At 40.3% G+C, this 16509-nt stretch overlaps 1 long non-coding RNA gene across 7 annotated transcripts; it reads right to left on the bottom strand.

The window, feature by feature from the left end:
- Positions 1-432: 432 nt before the first annotated feature.
- Positions 433-16008, bottom strand: LOC110352081 (uncharacterized). 7 transcript variants are annotated; one of them, XR_011809276.1, is made up of 4 exons: positions 14318-16008; positions 6800-6884; positions 6049-6198; positions 433-3607 (listed from the first exon to the last, which is right to left on the bottom strand). It is a non-coding gene; the product is annotated as an uncharacterized lncRNA (long non-coding RNA). The 7 variants fall into 7 exon arrangements; XR_002400451.4 differs by lacking the exon at positions 6049-6198 and having other exon boundaries at positions 433-3175; positions 3480-3607; positions 14318-14585; XR_002400449.4 differs by lacking the exon at positions 6049-6198 and having other exon boundaries at positions 433-3249; positions 3480-3607; positions 14318-14584.
- Positions 16009-16509: the final 501 nt, after the last annotated feature.

Genomic DNA, 16509 nt, shown 5'->3' with positions numbered 1-16509 from the left:
CCAAACTTGCTTCCTTGTGGTACTGAAGGTGACCAAGACTTTGATTCAAACCCAGTGACAACTTTTTGTTTTATTCCAAGGTCACCACTGACCTGGTCATCATCTGAAATGTGTGGAAACCTGAACGATGACATTGTTTCAGCTGTTTTTCATGGCTTTAGTTCTTCTGTCCCAAACAGGGCTTGAAGAAGATGGAGGGAGGCTCAACACAATTACTACTAATTCCTTTACTGTTCCCAGTTTTCACTCTTTGCTTTTGTTTGATCTTTTCACTTCACATCAAGCCTTATTCTCCTCTCACCGGCAGTGGCTCAAAGCAGGAGCAATTACCCTGACATCACCTACCAGACTTTTTCTTTAATTTACCCCAATTTTACTACACTGTTGTTTAAAGAGTTAGAGTTTGTCCTTTTAATGAGTATTATCTAAATATCAGTGTGATTTCTTTTATATGAGTATTACTGACAAACAATCTGACGCACATTTTTAACTGGAAAATTTTATTCAAAACACACAGACACCCCTCCTCAAAGCCCTGCTTTTCATGTTCCAGACAATCCTGAGTGCTGTTCACAGTGCTATGCAATCCTGTCACTTGCTGGGAATAAAGCTCTTCAGAAACAGGAGCATGATTACAGCCTTACTAAAGAAACCATGAAATTTTTTTTTCCAGCAAATATTTCACCCAGTTGATCAGCCAGGACAGAGAAGCCTTTTCTGTGTCTTCTCTTTCCACCTTTGTTCCTCGTGACCAAGCACTCTGCTGTTAACACTCAGCCCAGCTCTCATCCTCCTCTGATGACTGAATCTTTCAGCATCCTGCAGACGTATGTGTTGACACTCCGCACAGTCTCTGGTCTGCACTACAGCCCTGCCATGGTGGAAATGTCTTGCACTATGTCATTTGCTCTGTTTTCAGTGCCAGCTCCCTTCTGATAGTGCAGAGGCAGAGAGATTGATGGCTCTTGTTCAGGCATACGTGAGTCCACAGTGTGCTCCTACAGGATCCAGGGGCTTGCCAGGTCTCTGAACAGAAAGAGTGTGCTGAGACTCATCTGTTTTGTGGCGCATCGCCCTGGGAATTCAAACAGTCAGGCACCTGTGAAGGGTTTTTGTGGCAGCTTATGCATACCAGAAGCATTGCTTACACACTTACACAGGTGGCCCAGGGACCAAGTCTGGGTGAAACAACAAGGGACACATTGCTTGTCTCTTGGAGACACTTTGCTAGTGCAGAGGAAGGTGCACCGGGTCTTCCCCACTTACATCCCCTTGCCAAGGTGAGCACAGTGAGCATCTTACAAACCTAAACTTTTTGCCAGCTTCTGAGGCATCTTTGCTGATGTAGATGGGCAAAAAGTGAGATGGAGATCCAAAGTTCTTCTTTGCATCATGGCTTACGTCCTGCAACAGTGCCCAGAAGGTTAAAAACAGTAAGAGCTTGCCTAAGGTGAAAACAGGCCTTAATTCAGGTAGCCACAGCATCTGAGGTTAAATGGGCAGCATTGCTTGAGCAGCATTGTTGGGTCATGATATTTCCTCAATATATTCTGCAAGTTGGCAATAGGTAGCTAATGTAAGCTGTAAGAAATGGTACGTTATTCCTTATTTGTGACCATCCTAGCATAAAAACCTTGAATGCACCTGCTACAGAAAAGATAATTTTAGCCACTGAGCACATTGGGAACAATGAACAGCTTCTTCCCCTTGTGGAAAACACCCAGAGCCCACCTCCTTCTCCACAGCACCCAGGGACAGTCAGGTGGAGCTGGCTGTTTCTAGAGGAATAAATGAAACAGGCCAGAGCCTGCTGTGGCCCTGGGGAGAATTGGCACCACACGGCTCATGTCTGCATGCCTCAACTTTCTCTCTCTCCAAAAGATGATGTCCTTATCCGTACAGCTTATTGGGAACAGACTGAGAGCAGCCTCACCCATGCCATAATTCAGACTGCGCTCAGGCACGTCTGGGGCAGCATCGTTTGGGTCAAAATAGCAATTAAAGAGCACGGGTGATTTTCAACTACTCCTCAGGCCCGTGGCTTGACCCTGGATATTTCAGTGGCATGTATATAACTGCTATGATCCAGACAGTCTGCAAAGTGCATAAAACAGATCTAAGAGTTCAATATAGTTACCACCATGTAACAAAAAACGTGTCAGTCTTGATTATTTCTCCCAAACAGGAATCAGCACTAATATGGATCCTGCCCAGTTTCTCCCTGCCACGTGTCAAAAGTAACCCCCAGACAGGCTCTAATTGTGAATAGAGTCCACATCCCCACCAATACTCTGTTGTATGGCTGGCTGCCAAAACCAGGCTAATGTAATTAAAAGAAAATTGCATCTCTTGTGGGTTTTCACTTCCTTGGTCACAGCAGGTGCCTGTACTGGGTGGCAAAATGCAAGTGCAGCTGCTACAGCTGTTACTCTGGCACCAGAGCAGGAGTCCAGCTAAAACCCAGGAAGGGTAAACTGTGTTCAGTTTATAAACCCCAGACAGCAACTTGCCACCGTTTCATTCCTGGGCATTTACTGAAATTAGCATGTGGTGGCTGGGGGCTCTGCTGCTTTTTTGTAGGCTTGTTTTTCTCTTCTTTCTCTCTCTCTCTCTCCTCTTTCTTTCTTTTGTTCTCTTCTCTCCTTTCTTCTCTTTCTCTCCTTTTCTTCCTTCCTTCATTCCTTTCTTCTTTCTTTCTTTCTTATTTGTTTTGGAAGTGTAGAAGGGGATTGTTTTGAGGGGTTTGTTGCAATCCACTATCTGAGGAAATTATCCAAATGAATGGCATTGCCAACTATTCTCCCTGCAGAGATGGCTCTTGGTACAGTGTGAGGTAATGAATGACACATGCGAAGAGCACCCGCTCACAAAATACTGGGCCCACTGACAACAGTCAGGCATTTGGTGTAATTAGAAACCAGCTAGCAGAGCTAAACGAATCGTTTGAGTCACCTTTAGACAGCCAAGTGCCAAAGCACTGTCTACAGTGTAATTTGCTGGTCAATATTTTTCACAAAAGGTTCCCCCTTGGTGCTGCCTCTGACTCCTTTGTTCGCTGATTATAACTGCTAGCAAGTTGCAGTAGCCTGGCAGCTTCTTTGGCATCCAGTGATTTGCTCTGAGAAACTTGTAAATCCATAGCAAGGCTTCTGCTTTTCTTTCAAATTGTCATTCACTGGGGTGATGAGGGGCAGAAACAGGGCTCTGTTGCAGAAAGAAGCTTCTAAAGACCTTTAATGTTTTAAGTAACTGAGATTATATAGAGAGAGGGGGAAGGAGAGAGAACCGGTCTATCGACAGTGCTGGAATAAAGCCAGTTTTGAAGCATAATTTCCCTTTGAATAAAGAAGCTTTTGCCCTCTACACCTTGCACTTCCACAGCCATTGAATCAACAGTTGCCATTATACAGCAGTAGCTTTTTTCTCCATAATCAGTGCAGAGATAGTTTTTAATACTTAGCATTATAATAGTATCTCACCTGTCTCGTTCTGATGTATTGGTTCAGCTTGCCTGTGAGCTACAGTCTGGGAGATGTAAAAATGTGAAATAAAAAGATAATGGTCAGGTCCTTGGCTGTGACAGCCTAGTTTCTCTGCAAAAGCTGATCTGAAATGGAGAAAGAGCAGTAAGAAGAACAGCAATGGTAAATGAGGGCTCTATTGACCTCCATATTCTGCAAAGAGGAAGAGCTAAAATGTCTTTTCTGTCAAAATAAGAAGTAAAGAGAGCAATGCTGTGCACAGGCAAAGCCAGGGGACAGAGGAACCTTCAGCAGTTGTGACAGCTGTGCCCATCAGGAGTTGGCTTCATGGACAAGTCCTTGTTTGTAGTTATATAAATAAATAAAAGAATTCTATAAAAAAGAAGGCCTGACATCGGGTTGGGAATAAGATAATAGAACTACTCCATAGGAAATGAGAATCTCAGATATTGTTTCTGTGGGCGTAACATCCACTGCGTTATAGGGGTGGTCGACAATGAAGGGGTAGGTTGGATCCTCTGAATAGCATACTCTTTCAGAGGTTTGTGCCCCACTTGTGTTGATCTGAACAACTCTTGTTTTTGGTAGGGGCTGCCACTGAAACCTCACCCACTTTATGTCACTGAGTCTTTCTGAATGCCTCTTGCAAGAACAAAGCCCCAGTTCTTCTTCCATTCCCTCCAGGGGGGTTCTGGAAAACTCTTTGCCATCCCAGGGAGGAATCCCAGATAGGATTGTTTGGACATCTTAAATGACTTCAAGTCTCTTATGTTTATGCAAACTTTTACTAAGCTTAATATTTGGGCTTAAAATCTGAAGTTTGAAAAAAAAAAAAAAAAAAAAAAAAAGCTTGGGAGACTAATGTACTATTGGTGCCTGAGGTCTCATTTTGGTGCTGTACAGCTTGAGCATTTTTTTTCCTGGGCTACTTCCCCGAGCAATATGTTGTATTATTTCAATTTGGAAAATGGTTTCTAAAGAATCCTGCTGCTGAGTGGCCACATTTGCTGATGAGACCCGCATTCTCAGAGCTAAATCTCTAAATGTGACTTTTTTTGAATCTATTCATCTCTGTAATCATACACCTCTACTTGAAACTTATTAGGGAGTTGCAGGTGGATCTTACAGAATGCAGGTGGAAGTATCATTTGCTTAATTTTGTTTTCCAGCTGTCCTAGAAACACTGTCTTTGTGTGAAAGAAAATCCTGTACCTTTTGTTCTTTTCCTGACAAGGACTAACATTGCATCTTACAGACTACTTATGTGCTGCTTGCAGTATACACATACGCACTCTGTTTTGAGCAAAACTTGTGAAACATGTAATCTGACTTCACACTTGCAAGTGAAACTTATTTTTTTTAAACAACCTTTCGTATTGAAATCTATCCGTATGCCTTCCAAACAAGATGAAATGCTTAATATCAGGTTATCTTTTTTATGGCTTTCCATGGCAAAAATGGAGATGACATCTAGGCTTTTTTTTTTTTCCTTCTCCCATGGCTTGAGACAAATGAGAGATGAATTTGATGGATGGTCTGATTTTTCTTGTATTTGAAAAAAAGTTATAAATACCTCTATTTATAAATTAAGTTAAAAAAATCAAAGCCTGTACAGGTAATTTACTTGAACAATTAGAATATTTTTGCCTAGATATTCTGCTAATCTGCCTTACAACACATTGTAGACAGTGATTCAGAACTTCAGTTTACACAAATTACAGTAGGTCGGAGGACATTTTTTGAGCTACTTCAGTTTGCTCCCTTTTGAAAGTTTCCTTCTCATTCTTAGTTCTTGGTCCAAGTAACTTTCTGAATATGTCCCTTAAATATTTCACAAGTGGGCTATAAAGATTTGGTTTATGTATTTAGAACCACCATTGCATAGCTAACTTGCAACTTCTCCAAATAAAACAAAGTTCCCCTTTCAGGTTTGCCCAACATTACTCAAAAGACACATTTTTCTCTTCCTGTATGTTAGTATCAATGTGACTTAACTGATATCAATTGGATTTTCACAAATCAGGAGCTGAATTTTGGCATTTGGCAGGCTGGGGTCTAAGATTATGTTATGTTATATTATGCTACATATATCTTACATGATGTGATTTTAATTTCACCATAAAGCTCTCTATTTTCATCCTTTTTTCCAAAATATGGATGATCTTCTATGTGAATATACTACATATTTCATTCAGAAAAGTAAAAAATAATTTTCTTCATCAACCATTCACAAAGATTTCTTTTGCTGACTGAAGGAAAACACCTTAAAATACCTCTCCTTCATAAACTGTTTCTAAAAGAGTCAATTGAAATTTCCTTTCTTGGATTTTTTTTTTGTTTGGAGTAACCATAGCACTTATTTTTCTGATATGTTCCAGCCAATTGTAATCACCATGGTCTTGTTAGGTTATTTCCTTGAGAAAACGGCTGCTCCCTTTTTTCCCTGTAGAATTCTTAGAATGAAAACATCATTTTACTGTCAGCAATGTGATGTGTTTCAGGGGAAGGAACTAATGACAGGTCACGACTCTCTTCAAGAAGGAAAAACAAGCCTTTTCCAACGTACAAAAAGGCAAGCTGATTGCCTATTCAGTGTCTGGGGATATTTTCTAAAGCCAAAGGATACGTGGTGTGATTGTCATATTCTTGCAGTCATGGAAACGTAGAGTGTCTTAAAAACAGTGACCTTTTGCTCTCCAGTTCCCTCTGAAACAGCCTATAAAAGACAGCCAAACTGAAGGAAATCAGTGCAGCATTCTCCATTCCTGATCACTCTCTGCAGCACATTAAAGTTTGCTGTTCTACATTTCAGGGATCACATTTTTTCAGATACAACATTGTATTTTTTGGCCTGCTGCTAACCTTACTTTCTAAGCACAGTATTTGCAGCGGCTCCCCTTCCCTACACACACCCACACACGCTAATCAAAATTAGCAAGGTGCCCAGCACAACCTGACACAACACGTCACACATTTGGCCAACACAATTGATGTATACTTTCAAAAATGCCACAGCACCTGCATGGGAAAATAATTGTACCACAGCAATGACAGACTTTGGCTAAGATACCCTTAAATCTGTCTGAAAGGCTGATCAGAGACCATTCTCTGGTCGGGGTAATGTAAATCACAACAGTGCAGGACTTTCATCTTGTTGACGATCCAAGCCCCAAGATGAAACACAGCCAAGCCCTTCTCCCATAAATGTATTTCAACAAGTGACAGAAGTTGCCGTGGGAGGAGACAGCGTGTCTCCTCCATCCACCATCTGTTCCCTCACCCATGGCCATGTGCACACCAAGCAAGCTCATTCCCACCTCATTTCACCTCAGATGCAGTAAACTTGCTGTCGGTGGTTACTTCTCACGGCCTCCATCAGTGCAGAAGGTAGTTTGCTGGGGCCTGGTGGAGCAAAAGTGAATTAATCTTATAAAATGCATCCTACAGATCCATCTTTGATAAACGCATTCTGGTCCAAGAACCAAGAGGTGGTTACGAAAGAACTGCTGCAGTTCGTGTTCCTGTTGTTCTTGGTCCAGTTTCAGAAGAGACTGCCTTGTTTGGATTAGAATGGGGTTTGTGTTTCACAGTTTGACGTTATAATTTGATGAGAACATTAACTGTTTCTTGCTCACTGGAGGAAATAATGTACCTCTTAGACTGTTGCAAAAAAAAAAGAGAGTGAGGTAACCCAGTTACCTCCTTCCCCTAGTCTCACTGGCCAACTAAGGGATGAAATCTGCTCATAACTGGCCAGCTAAGGGGTGGAGGGGGTTCACAGCCAGCACAAGGTGGTATTGCCTTCCACCATGCCCCCTGGACACATATTGTCCCCATAGCAGGTATCCAGCCATATTTATGCCATCTGCATATCTGCTGGCCAAAACACCAAGAAAGATGGGAAGAAAGCCCTTATATTCTTCCAGTTCTCACCCATCTTCCCCAAGAGACCCACAGCCACCCACATGCTACCACAGCCCTGGTGCCAGGTCAGGTCTGCAGGGATTCTCCAGGTGAGCAACCCGTGACTTGCACGGTACTGCATCCCTTCCTAAAATAGCCTTGATACAGAACCAAATCTGGAGCTAAAAGCACCAAACTTGTTGGAATTTTGAGTGGAGAAATTCCTTTCTCACTGAGCAGTGCAATGAGATGGGAACACCTCTGACAGCTGTTCGTGAACTCATTCATGCCACTCGCTCTTTCCACTGTGTGATAAAAAGACAACGTGGTATTTCTTTCTGCCCAAATACATTTTTTTCTTCTTTTCTAATTCTAGAAATCCTGATCCCTATTACCTAACATCACGTAGCAGGAAATACCTCATGGCAATTTATTCATCAGCTGCTTTTGTTTAATATGTATTTGGGCTTGGTTATTTCATTTTCAGCTTTTTTTTTTTTTTTTTTTAAACTGAAGAACTGACCTACATTTTTTATTAGAAGAAGTCAGACTTGGTGAATGTGGTAAAAAACATTACAAAAAAAAAAAGTTCCGTGAGACCAAGGAAAAATTACCATGTGTTACCATAAATTGGTAAACTCTACCTCCTTATCTAATGTCTGATTGCTCCATTAATATCCAGCAGTAAATAAATTCAAAGGAGCAGAAGATTCAGCTCAGATGTTTTTTTTCCCCCCGAGCTTCCCAGACTATGCAATTTTCTTACACTCTGCCTTTATGTCTAGCCGAAGCTCAGGTTTTAGTTGATCCTAATCTGTTAATTATTCCAGATTACGTGATGGTTGTGTATTACGTAATAGAAAAGCAAAACATTTCTGCTTGCTAGCTTTGATCTGAACTCAAGTTTCTGGAGGGCATAAATCAGACTGGAGCTGGTCACCTGTTCCCCAAGTTATTATTTTCCTAATTTAGCTATATATAAGGCATGAGTCTATATCCATGACTTCTTGGCAATAACAGGGTAACCTAGAAAGGAAACAAACAACCTTCACTCTAAAAATCTCTTTCTGTTACAGACTTCATTTTTTTTCCTGAAAAATTCCTTCAACATCCTTTCTGGTAGGGAAATCCTGTGCATGTGATTTATGACTTTTCCAAGATTAATTTCTTCCAACTGGCCAGAATGACTGACAAGAAGCTTTGTCCAAATCTAACCATTGTCTGTCTCACAGAGTGGGGAAATATACTATAAAACCTTCTTTCTGGGGGCTGATGCAATAGACTTGAAACTCACGTTACCCTTTCTGAAGTACTGGCAGAGCGGGCAACTCTTTAGCTGAGTCTAACCAGTTTTGTGTAACCCAGGGTTACACAAATGGGAAATTTGAGTTTTTTTTGTCATCCAAGTTGACAGTGAGCAGTTTCTTCTGAGGAAGAACTTGCGGGTCAAATCCACACCATTGATTTAACTGCAGACTCCTAGCCCACATAAAAAAAATTCATTATTTAACTCTACCAAACAGGAAACACTCAGACTTACATGGCAAAATGTCATGGTGTGTGTCTCAAATGCCCTTTGGATATGCCCCACACTTCGGCTGTCCATCAAGTTGAAATTTTGCCTGGGTGATTTACTCAGGGCAGACATAATCAAGGGCCTTCAGCTCAGTTTATTGCAATCTCTCTCAACCCCAGTGAATATCCATAACCTCGGTCCACTTTGTTTGAACAAGTATTGCTGTCCAAAGAATTTTTAATAATGTACGTAATAAAATTTAATAAAGTATAGCAAGCAAACATGTTTAAACGCGTTAGCAGTATGTTTAAATGAAGTGTTTATATTTCTGTGTGTCCAGTTTTGCTATTCCAAAAAAAAAAATCTATAAAGAAAAAATAGGGAAAAATACCAAATACATGCCTGACACTATTCTTTCTGGATAAATTACTTTGAAAATATGTTTCTTGTTATGACATTAGGTTTATGTTGTGCATTACAGATTTCTGTGCCTGTCCAACAAATGTTTAACTCCAAGGCACTTCCAGAGAAGTTCTGTGGATTTCTTCCTTGTTTTTGACAGGATATCTGGTAATAAGAAGTTCATGCCACTATATCCAACATAAAGAAAAACATCAACTTCAAAAATACAGTCATGCTTCCAAATTCCTGTTGAGAATCATGTTTCTTAGAATGATTCTTAGAAACAGTCTTTTTTTTTTTCTAAGAATGAAGTCAAAACTAATTGCAAAATTCAAGGTTAACAGTCTAGATGTCCCAAAAGTCTAGTGTTTTTGCTCCTGCTTTTTTTTTTTTTTTTTCCCTTTTTTCCCCCATTCCCTTTATTTAGTATGACTGTCTCTTTGGGCCATACTCTGTTTTCCAATGTCTCTTCAAAACACACACTTAGCAGTATTCAAAATAAAAAGTGTCACTATAATTATTGTTTTTTTATTTTATTTTGCAAAAGACCACCAGTTCCAGCAGGAAAAACAAAACAAAACAAAACGACTTAAGGTACTTTTAGAAATGAATAGTTTAGTTTGGATAACAGTATGGATATTCATCTTCTAGCATTTATTCCAAACAGAGAATTTCTCCTTGCTGTTCTAGAAGCCTGCTGATTTCTGGGCAAGTCCTGAGGACTGATGTGGCTGGTACATGAACAGGGGAATGACTGTTTATCTATCCTTTCAGTTGAGAAATGGGACCTTTTTTTTATTATTATTATTTCCTCATTTCTTCTGCACTCTGGGCCCTAATTCCCTCTCATTGCCAGCATACATTAATGGAAATAAATAGACAAAGGAATAATAATGGCAGAAGTGAGAGCTTTAGTTTTGTTGCCTGATGTGTCTTTCTGCCTTCAGGCTCCTCCCAGCTGCTGCTGTGCCTGTGCTTAGCTCACCCCATCTGTCAGGGACCTGCATCTCCCCTGCTTGGACCCTGCAGCAGCAGCCTCAGGAGCTCAGGTAGATTTACTTCTGCAGGTTGCCATGCATGGATGTTAAGGGAGATGGCCTCCCTGTCACCTTGACCTTGTGGTGGTTGTTTGTATGAATGATGATCAATCCTGTGGAAAAGATCACACCATAACTGACCTCATCCAGCTACCAAATAGATGGATTGTCCAGCTTTGTGTGCAAGGTGGTGAATCACCCAAAAGCCTTAGCCAAATTATGAGAAAACAAAGCAATTTCTTACCTCATCTTTATCTTGGACATGGCCAGAACAGTGAAAACTTTTATTTAATGCCAAATAATAGGTAGGGTCTATCCTACTAAGGTTTTGATACTACATTCAAAGACCTAATATCTGGAAGATCTTCATTTAAAGCCACCTCAAATTGTTGGCATAAAACTTTGCATTATTGATTTTTAAAATATTTTTGTTTTCTGGTAAACAGGATGTTTTATTCTTAATGAAGCTTAAAAGCCCAACTAAGCAGACACACTACAAACAAATGTTGCTAAAATGATTAAGGAACACACAGATGGCTTATACATTCTTGTGTCAAAGAGACAGATTTAAAAATGAAGCATGTGTGATAACTATTTATGATTTATTAGAAAAAAATGCTGAGTATTTTTTAAAGAAACATGTTTTCAAAGAAAAACATAGGCCAACTCAATTAAGAGATTTAACATCCAAAAAAAGCTGTCTAGCCCAGATGCTCGGTAGCAGCTGTAACCTTGTGAAAATTGACCTATAACATAGCCACAGGGTTCTTGATTCCAAGAAGAATCTTCTCTTTAAGAAAATTGATTTGCTTTACAAACCTTGACCTCTCACTATTTTTCATCCTCCATCAACCCCTGGGGCCCACTGACCTCACTGCAAGAAGTCGCACATATGAGACACCCCCCCTTCAACTGAGTGGAAAGCTTTCCATGTAGGGTTTGTTGGGCCAAGGTTCATAGCAACAAATCTTTCCTTGTTCTGCTGCAAGATTAAGTCAAGATGACTGACATAATTGGCCAAACAGTTTTCTAACTGGCTTTTTACTTTTGAGATGACCTCTGTTTCTCTCATTCGTCTGCTGATTACAGGTCAATAATACTGTCAAGGAGAGATAAAATAATTTTGTCACTTAGAAATATTGTAATGGGATAAACCCCCTGGCTTGTCATATCACTAAATTTGAAAAGATAATTGACCTGTCAATTTAAATATCAAACAAATGCCTCCATGTAGGCAGTGTTAATAAAAGCCAAGAGGCAGGAAGGATAAGCTCAGGGGGTGAAGGGGGAGGAGAGCAAATTTTGATGTCTGAGAGACCAGAAGATGGGATAATTCTTTAAACTTACTCTAAATTAATCTGAACTTCTTCTGTCTGAGACTACAGTGGGTGCATTTATTTTGTGTATATTCTTTCATGCAGTCCTTGAACCAGCCACAAGTGGGAGATAATCTTTATTGAGAATTTCATTTCAGCCTGCCAACTTCTGCACCTACTAGAAGGTGTGGAGACATGAAAAATAGATTTATTGCCAATTCTTTTTTTTTTTTTTTTTAAAATCTCTGTATAGTGAATATTCTGCCCAAAGGTCGCTAGCTTGTCCAGATGTCATCAAAACAGGGATAAACATGCATTCCTTACTGCCTACTGTGATGTTCATTTATAATCCAAAGTTTGCTTCCATTCCTACAGGAATTATTACTACTAATGGAATGAAATGACTGACTGTAACAATGAAGGCCTGAGGAAAAATGTGTGCACTGGGTTTCAGTTACTATTTGCTATATGTATTCTGTTCACTGTATTTGACAGTCTTTTGCATTTATTAGCAGTTCCGTAATGTGCTTAGCCCACATTTCTGCTGTTCAATTGCTCTTGGTTCTCCCTGGTAGATCTCAAGTGTTACACTGGTATAGGGGAGAAGGACTCATATGAGGACACCCAACTGTAGTGAGATCACACAAGGAATTCTTAGCTCTGTTTGGTCATCCAATCTCAACTGGGAAGATGCACTGCTATCGTCAGCCATAATCAATACCATTCAAAAGTAGGAACTGTATGGTGAGAATCATCTGGTATATTTGAAGACTTTTATGCCTGGACCCAAAGGTTTATAAAAAGTATGAGTTCAGGGTTGGCCACAGATGTCGTGACAAGGACTAGGAAAGAGAGGCCAATGTGTTTGTCTCTGTGGAGCGTAGAGAGAAGAACAAATTTACATCGTAGGACAGCGAACATTTATAAATCAAGCATTCAAGCCACAACTCATATGAATGAGTTATAGCCTGTCTGAAGAACAACATCATTGTACAGAGGCGTGAATGAAAAGGCCTTTTCTTTGTGGAAAGATGAAAAACAGTACATCCGGATCTACAACCATGGAAGAGTAGATAAAGTCTACAGCATTTATTTAAGGATGGTGATGCATATATGAGTAGACTCTACCAATTTCCATGGTACAAGATGACTGCAGCCCAAAAAATATTCCTGATCAAATCCCAATCAAAAGCAGGTTCCCAGAAGTCTTTACATTTGAGAAAATAATCAAATAAGACATTTTTCACTGTATATGTATCTTCTTCCTTTCCACACATATTCAGCTTTCAATGCTGGAGCAGATTTTAATCAGTGGTTTTACAGCTCTTTGGGACACAGAGACTTTTCTATCAGTTCATGGATTTTATTACACAAGGTTTTCTTTGTACATTGGAAGGCTGTTGAATTGGCTCCACGTGAGCCTATAGAGTTTATAAAACCTGTAAGCACTAAACTCTGTTGGCTTTCCTATGAAAATAAATGAGAGCCTGGAAACCTATGATCCTTTATGACACAGAACCCATAGATATATAAAATCACCTTGAAGCAGGACTGCCCCATCCAGCATTCACTCATGTAACTCAGTGGTAAACACCAAGCATTCAGAAGTCTTAAATCAGCCTCCAAAACCGTGAAATTATCCTTAAAGTCATATTCTGTCAAATAAGCAAATAAATAAATATTGGGTTTCTTTGATTATTTTCTGTTTCTGGGTCAATTGTGACCACACTTTCAAATTCTGCTCTTCAATGAAGAAACCTATAAACAGTCTTTTTAAAATAATAGCCGAGTATCTTACAATCAGGTGACTCAAGGAGCTGTGGGTTTCAAAACCCATGACATGCCAAGCCTTGCCACTCATTCAGATTTGCTTGCAAAATTTACTCAGGGAGCAGGATGGATAAAAAGCAGATCCTGACCCGCTCAGTCATGTAAACAATTGTCTCTTCCTCTCCAGACGTTAACAGCTAGTTGAAACAGGAGAGCACTCACCCTGAAATACTAAACAGCTTTTGGCCCTGAAATGGTTATTGTTGTAACATGTGAAACTGCATCAGAGCCTCAGTATCTCTGAAAGAAATCCAAAGTTTAAATCCTCCTGAGTATAGCCATAGCTGAGGGGACAGATTAAAATACTTCAATGGACTGAAATAACATTGGGTTTCCATTGTTTCTGCTCAGTGAAGGATATCTGTGCACTTATCCTCCTTTTATCTACCAGTATATCAAAACTACCAAACAATGGCAGCTGTTACAAAGACTGGTGGCAATGGCATTGGGCTACGTCCTACCATTGATTCCACAGGAGTATTTCCACACAGCAGTGTGGGCCTAACATGGCCTCTCCCTAACCCGACTGCTGGGCAGGCACACAGCCTGCTGCAATCATGTCACTTTCCTTGCTGAGATCCAGACCTTCCCCTGTGACCCTCCTCCTGCCCAAACTGACTTTTCAACCCTTGCAGTTTATGTTAATTTATTTTGGTGTTTGAAGCTGCTAGTTGTTACCCAAAAGTCCTGGTGAAGGTGCTTTCACGGTAGTTGCTTTGAACAACACAGAAATAGCAGTTTGCCCTGCTCATGCATCAGGGGCTCACTGTCAGAAATACCAAAAATAAGAACTTAATAAATAAATAAATAAATAAATAAAGATGTACTTACATATAGCCTGGCACTCTCTCCCCCACCAAGGTTATAGAGATGTATTTCTAGTCATCTTCAGATCCTTATGATTTCAGCAGCATTTACATGCAGTCAACATAACTGAAAGTTTGGCCTCAGTGTAGGTGGTAACCTGGTTTCAAACTCTTGGCCTCTATCTTATGACTTTTCTTATACTTCAGTGTGTAGTCACAGCTGCCTTACCTTAGGAGAGAAGCCTTTTACCAAGCAAACCACAGAGAAAATTAATTAAATCCAAATGAAGTCAACCCACCCCCCCTTTTTTTTTCCTTCTTTCCTTCAAACCCACTCACATCTTAAAGCTGCACAGTGAAGTAATTAAATGTTATAGGAGTTGCAGCTTCTTAAATGAAGATTTATCGTATTAAATACAGCAGGGATAAGCATTAATAAGGTATTAGCTTGGTCTGAAAGAGCCATGGGAACCAGCAACCCCTAAATAATTAGCTTGGTTCTAATACTGATAGATTTTTGTAGCCAAATGATTTACGTTCTTTGCCTTCATTTTCTCCTCTGTATTATGAATATTGCATATTCAGTATTGCAATGACGGAGTCACATTCTTTTGCCTGCTGGAAGACAACAGGTTGTAGCATCTTGGGAAAAGGGAAATAATGGTCTGGGAAATAATGAGAAAGATTACTATTCTAGTGTCAACTACCTTTCCTGTGTGGGAAGCTCTTCTGTCACCTCTTCTTCTCAATGTTATTTATTTTCCATATATGATCATATGCTGGTCATACTGAGACTGGCTTCACTTCACTTAAATTTAATCAACTAAAAATGAACCATCCAGCTCAAGCAGGTCTTCCAAGCTCTCTTCAGTCAAATGAAAGAGATAGACAACTGCAGAAGCTCTGCCTGTTTTAATCACCTGTGGGTGAGGTGCCCTTTGGAGATGGTTATAGGGGAGGTGGACCAAACACTTGTCTTTTAGTAGCTAAAGATGAGTTCCCATTTGAAAGTCTGTCTGGAAGTTTTCTTGATTTCACCAAGCACTGAGCAGAGTATGCAGCGTTGTAAAAGATGCCAGTGTCTGATCAGGTTCCCTGGCTTCTTTGCTGTGATAAGATAGCATTAACTTCTCCTCCCAAAGAATCAGTAAGAGTTTCCACTGCTCTGAGGCAGTGCAGAGAGCGTGTTTGGCTTTCTGCATAGGAACAAGTTTCTCTCATGATGAAATTAAAGACAAGAATTGCTCACATACCCTCACACACACAAGAAAATTAAAAATGGACATTGGATATATAAATAGCAAACACATTTGCCTTTCTAGTGATGGAAATAAAAGAGGACTCAGGGTACAGGGAAAGTCCGGGAAGCTGGTCAAGTCTCATAACCCGTATTTCTCAAAGTCAGCAGTTAGCACTCAGCCAGTCTAGGAGATGGTGAAAACTCCCACCATCTGACAGCTGCTTGGCAGGTTTTGAGCACTGAGTCATCAGCCTCGACCCAATTTCTATCAGACAGGTGCCCCAACCACAAAAACCACCATCACAGGTGTCACTGTTGTCAGTAGTTTCAGCAGAGGGACCACTAACTGATTGTGTAGCAGTCAAAAAGGTCATGGAGCTGCACTCTTTTATCAAATATTCCTCTTGGGCAGTTTTATGCCCAAAGCCTATGCTTTACTATGGCCAAGTCTGGTTAAACCTGTCCAGTTTTCTCTTCATTTCCTAAGGGATACTCACTAGATTATTGGTGTGAAAGTTCTAGACGGAAAATCCATAGACACAGAACCTGTGAGTCTTAATATATTAAAGTAAACTCTGAAAATAGCCCCTCTCTGTGGACTATAAGAAGGAGATTATTACTCACAGGAGCTCCAGGATTTAACACCACACAGCAAGTGGGGTGTTATTGCCCTGAAATGAAGTGTTTCATGTTAAGAGCTGTATCTTTGCCTGAGTATTGGGAAGCAAATGACATTTACTCATGACTCATCTGAAATCTTTACTTAATGAAAAGCTGTTTATCATTGCATATTTCCCTGCTTGTAGCTGGCACTGATTTAATTGCTGTCCAAGTCGGCACAGTCCCACTGAAATCAGTGTCCCTAGTGGCAGCCAGAAGTCTGATCCCAAAGTTTTAATACATACATGGTGGGGCTCTGGCACTGCTGTCTGAGCTGCTTGAGACTTCACACATGATTTGTACATAAACCACCTTTT

Source organism: Anas platyrhynchos, chromosome 4 (assembly GCF_047663525.1).
Source record: "Anas platyrhynchos isolate ZD024472 breed Pekin duck chromosome 4, IASCAAS_PekinDuck_T2T, whole genome shotgun sequence".
Classification (NCBI taxonomy): domain Eukaryota; kingdom Metazoa; phylum Chordata; class Aves; order Anseriformes; family Anatidae; genus Anas; species Anas platyrhynchos.
This window is presented reverse-complemented; position numbering and strand designations above follow the sequence as displayed.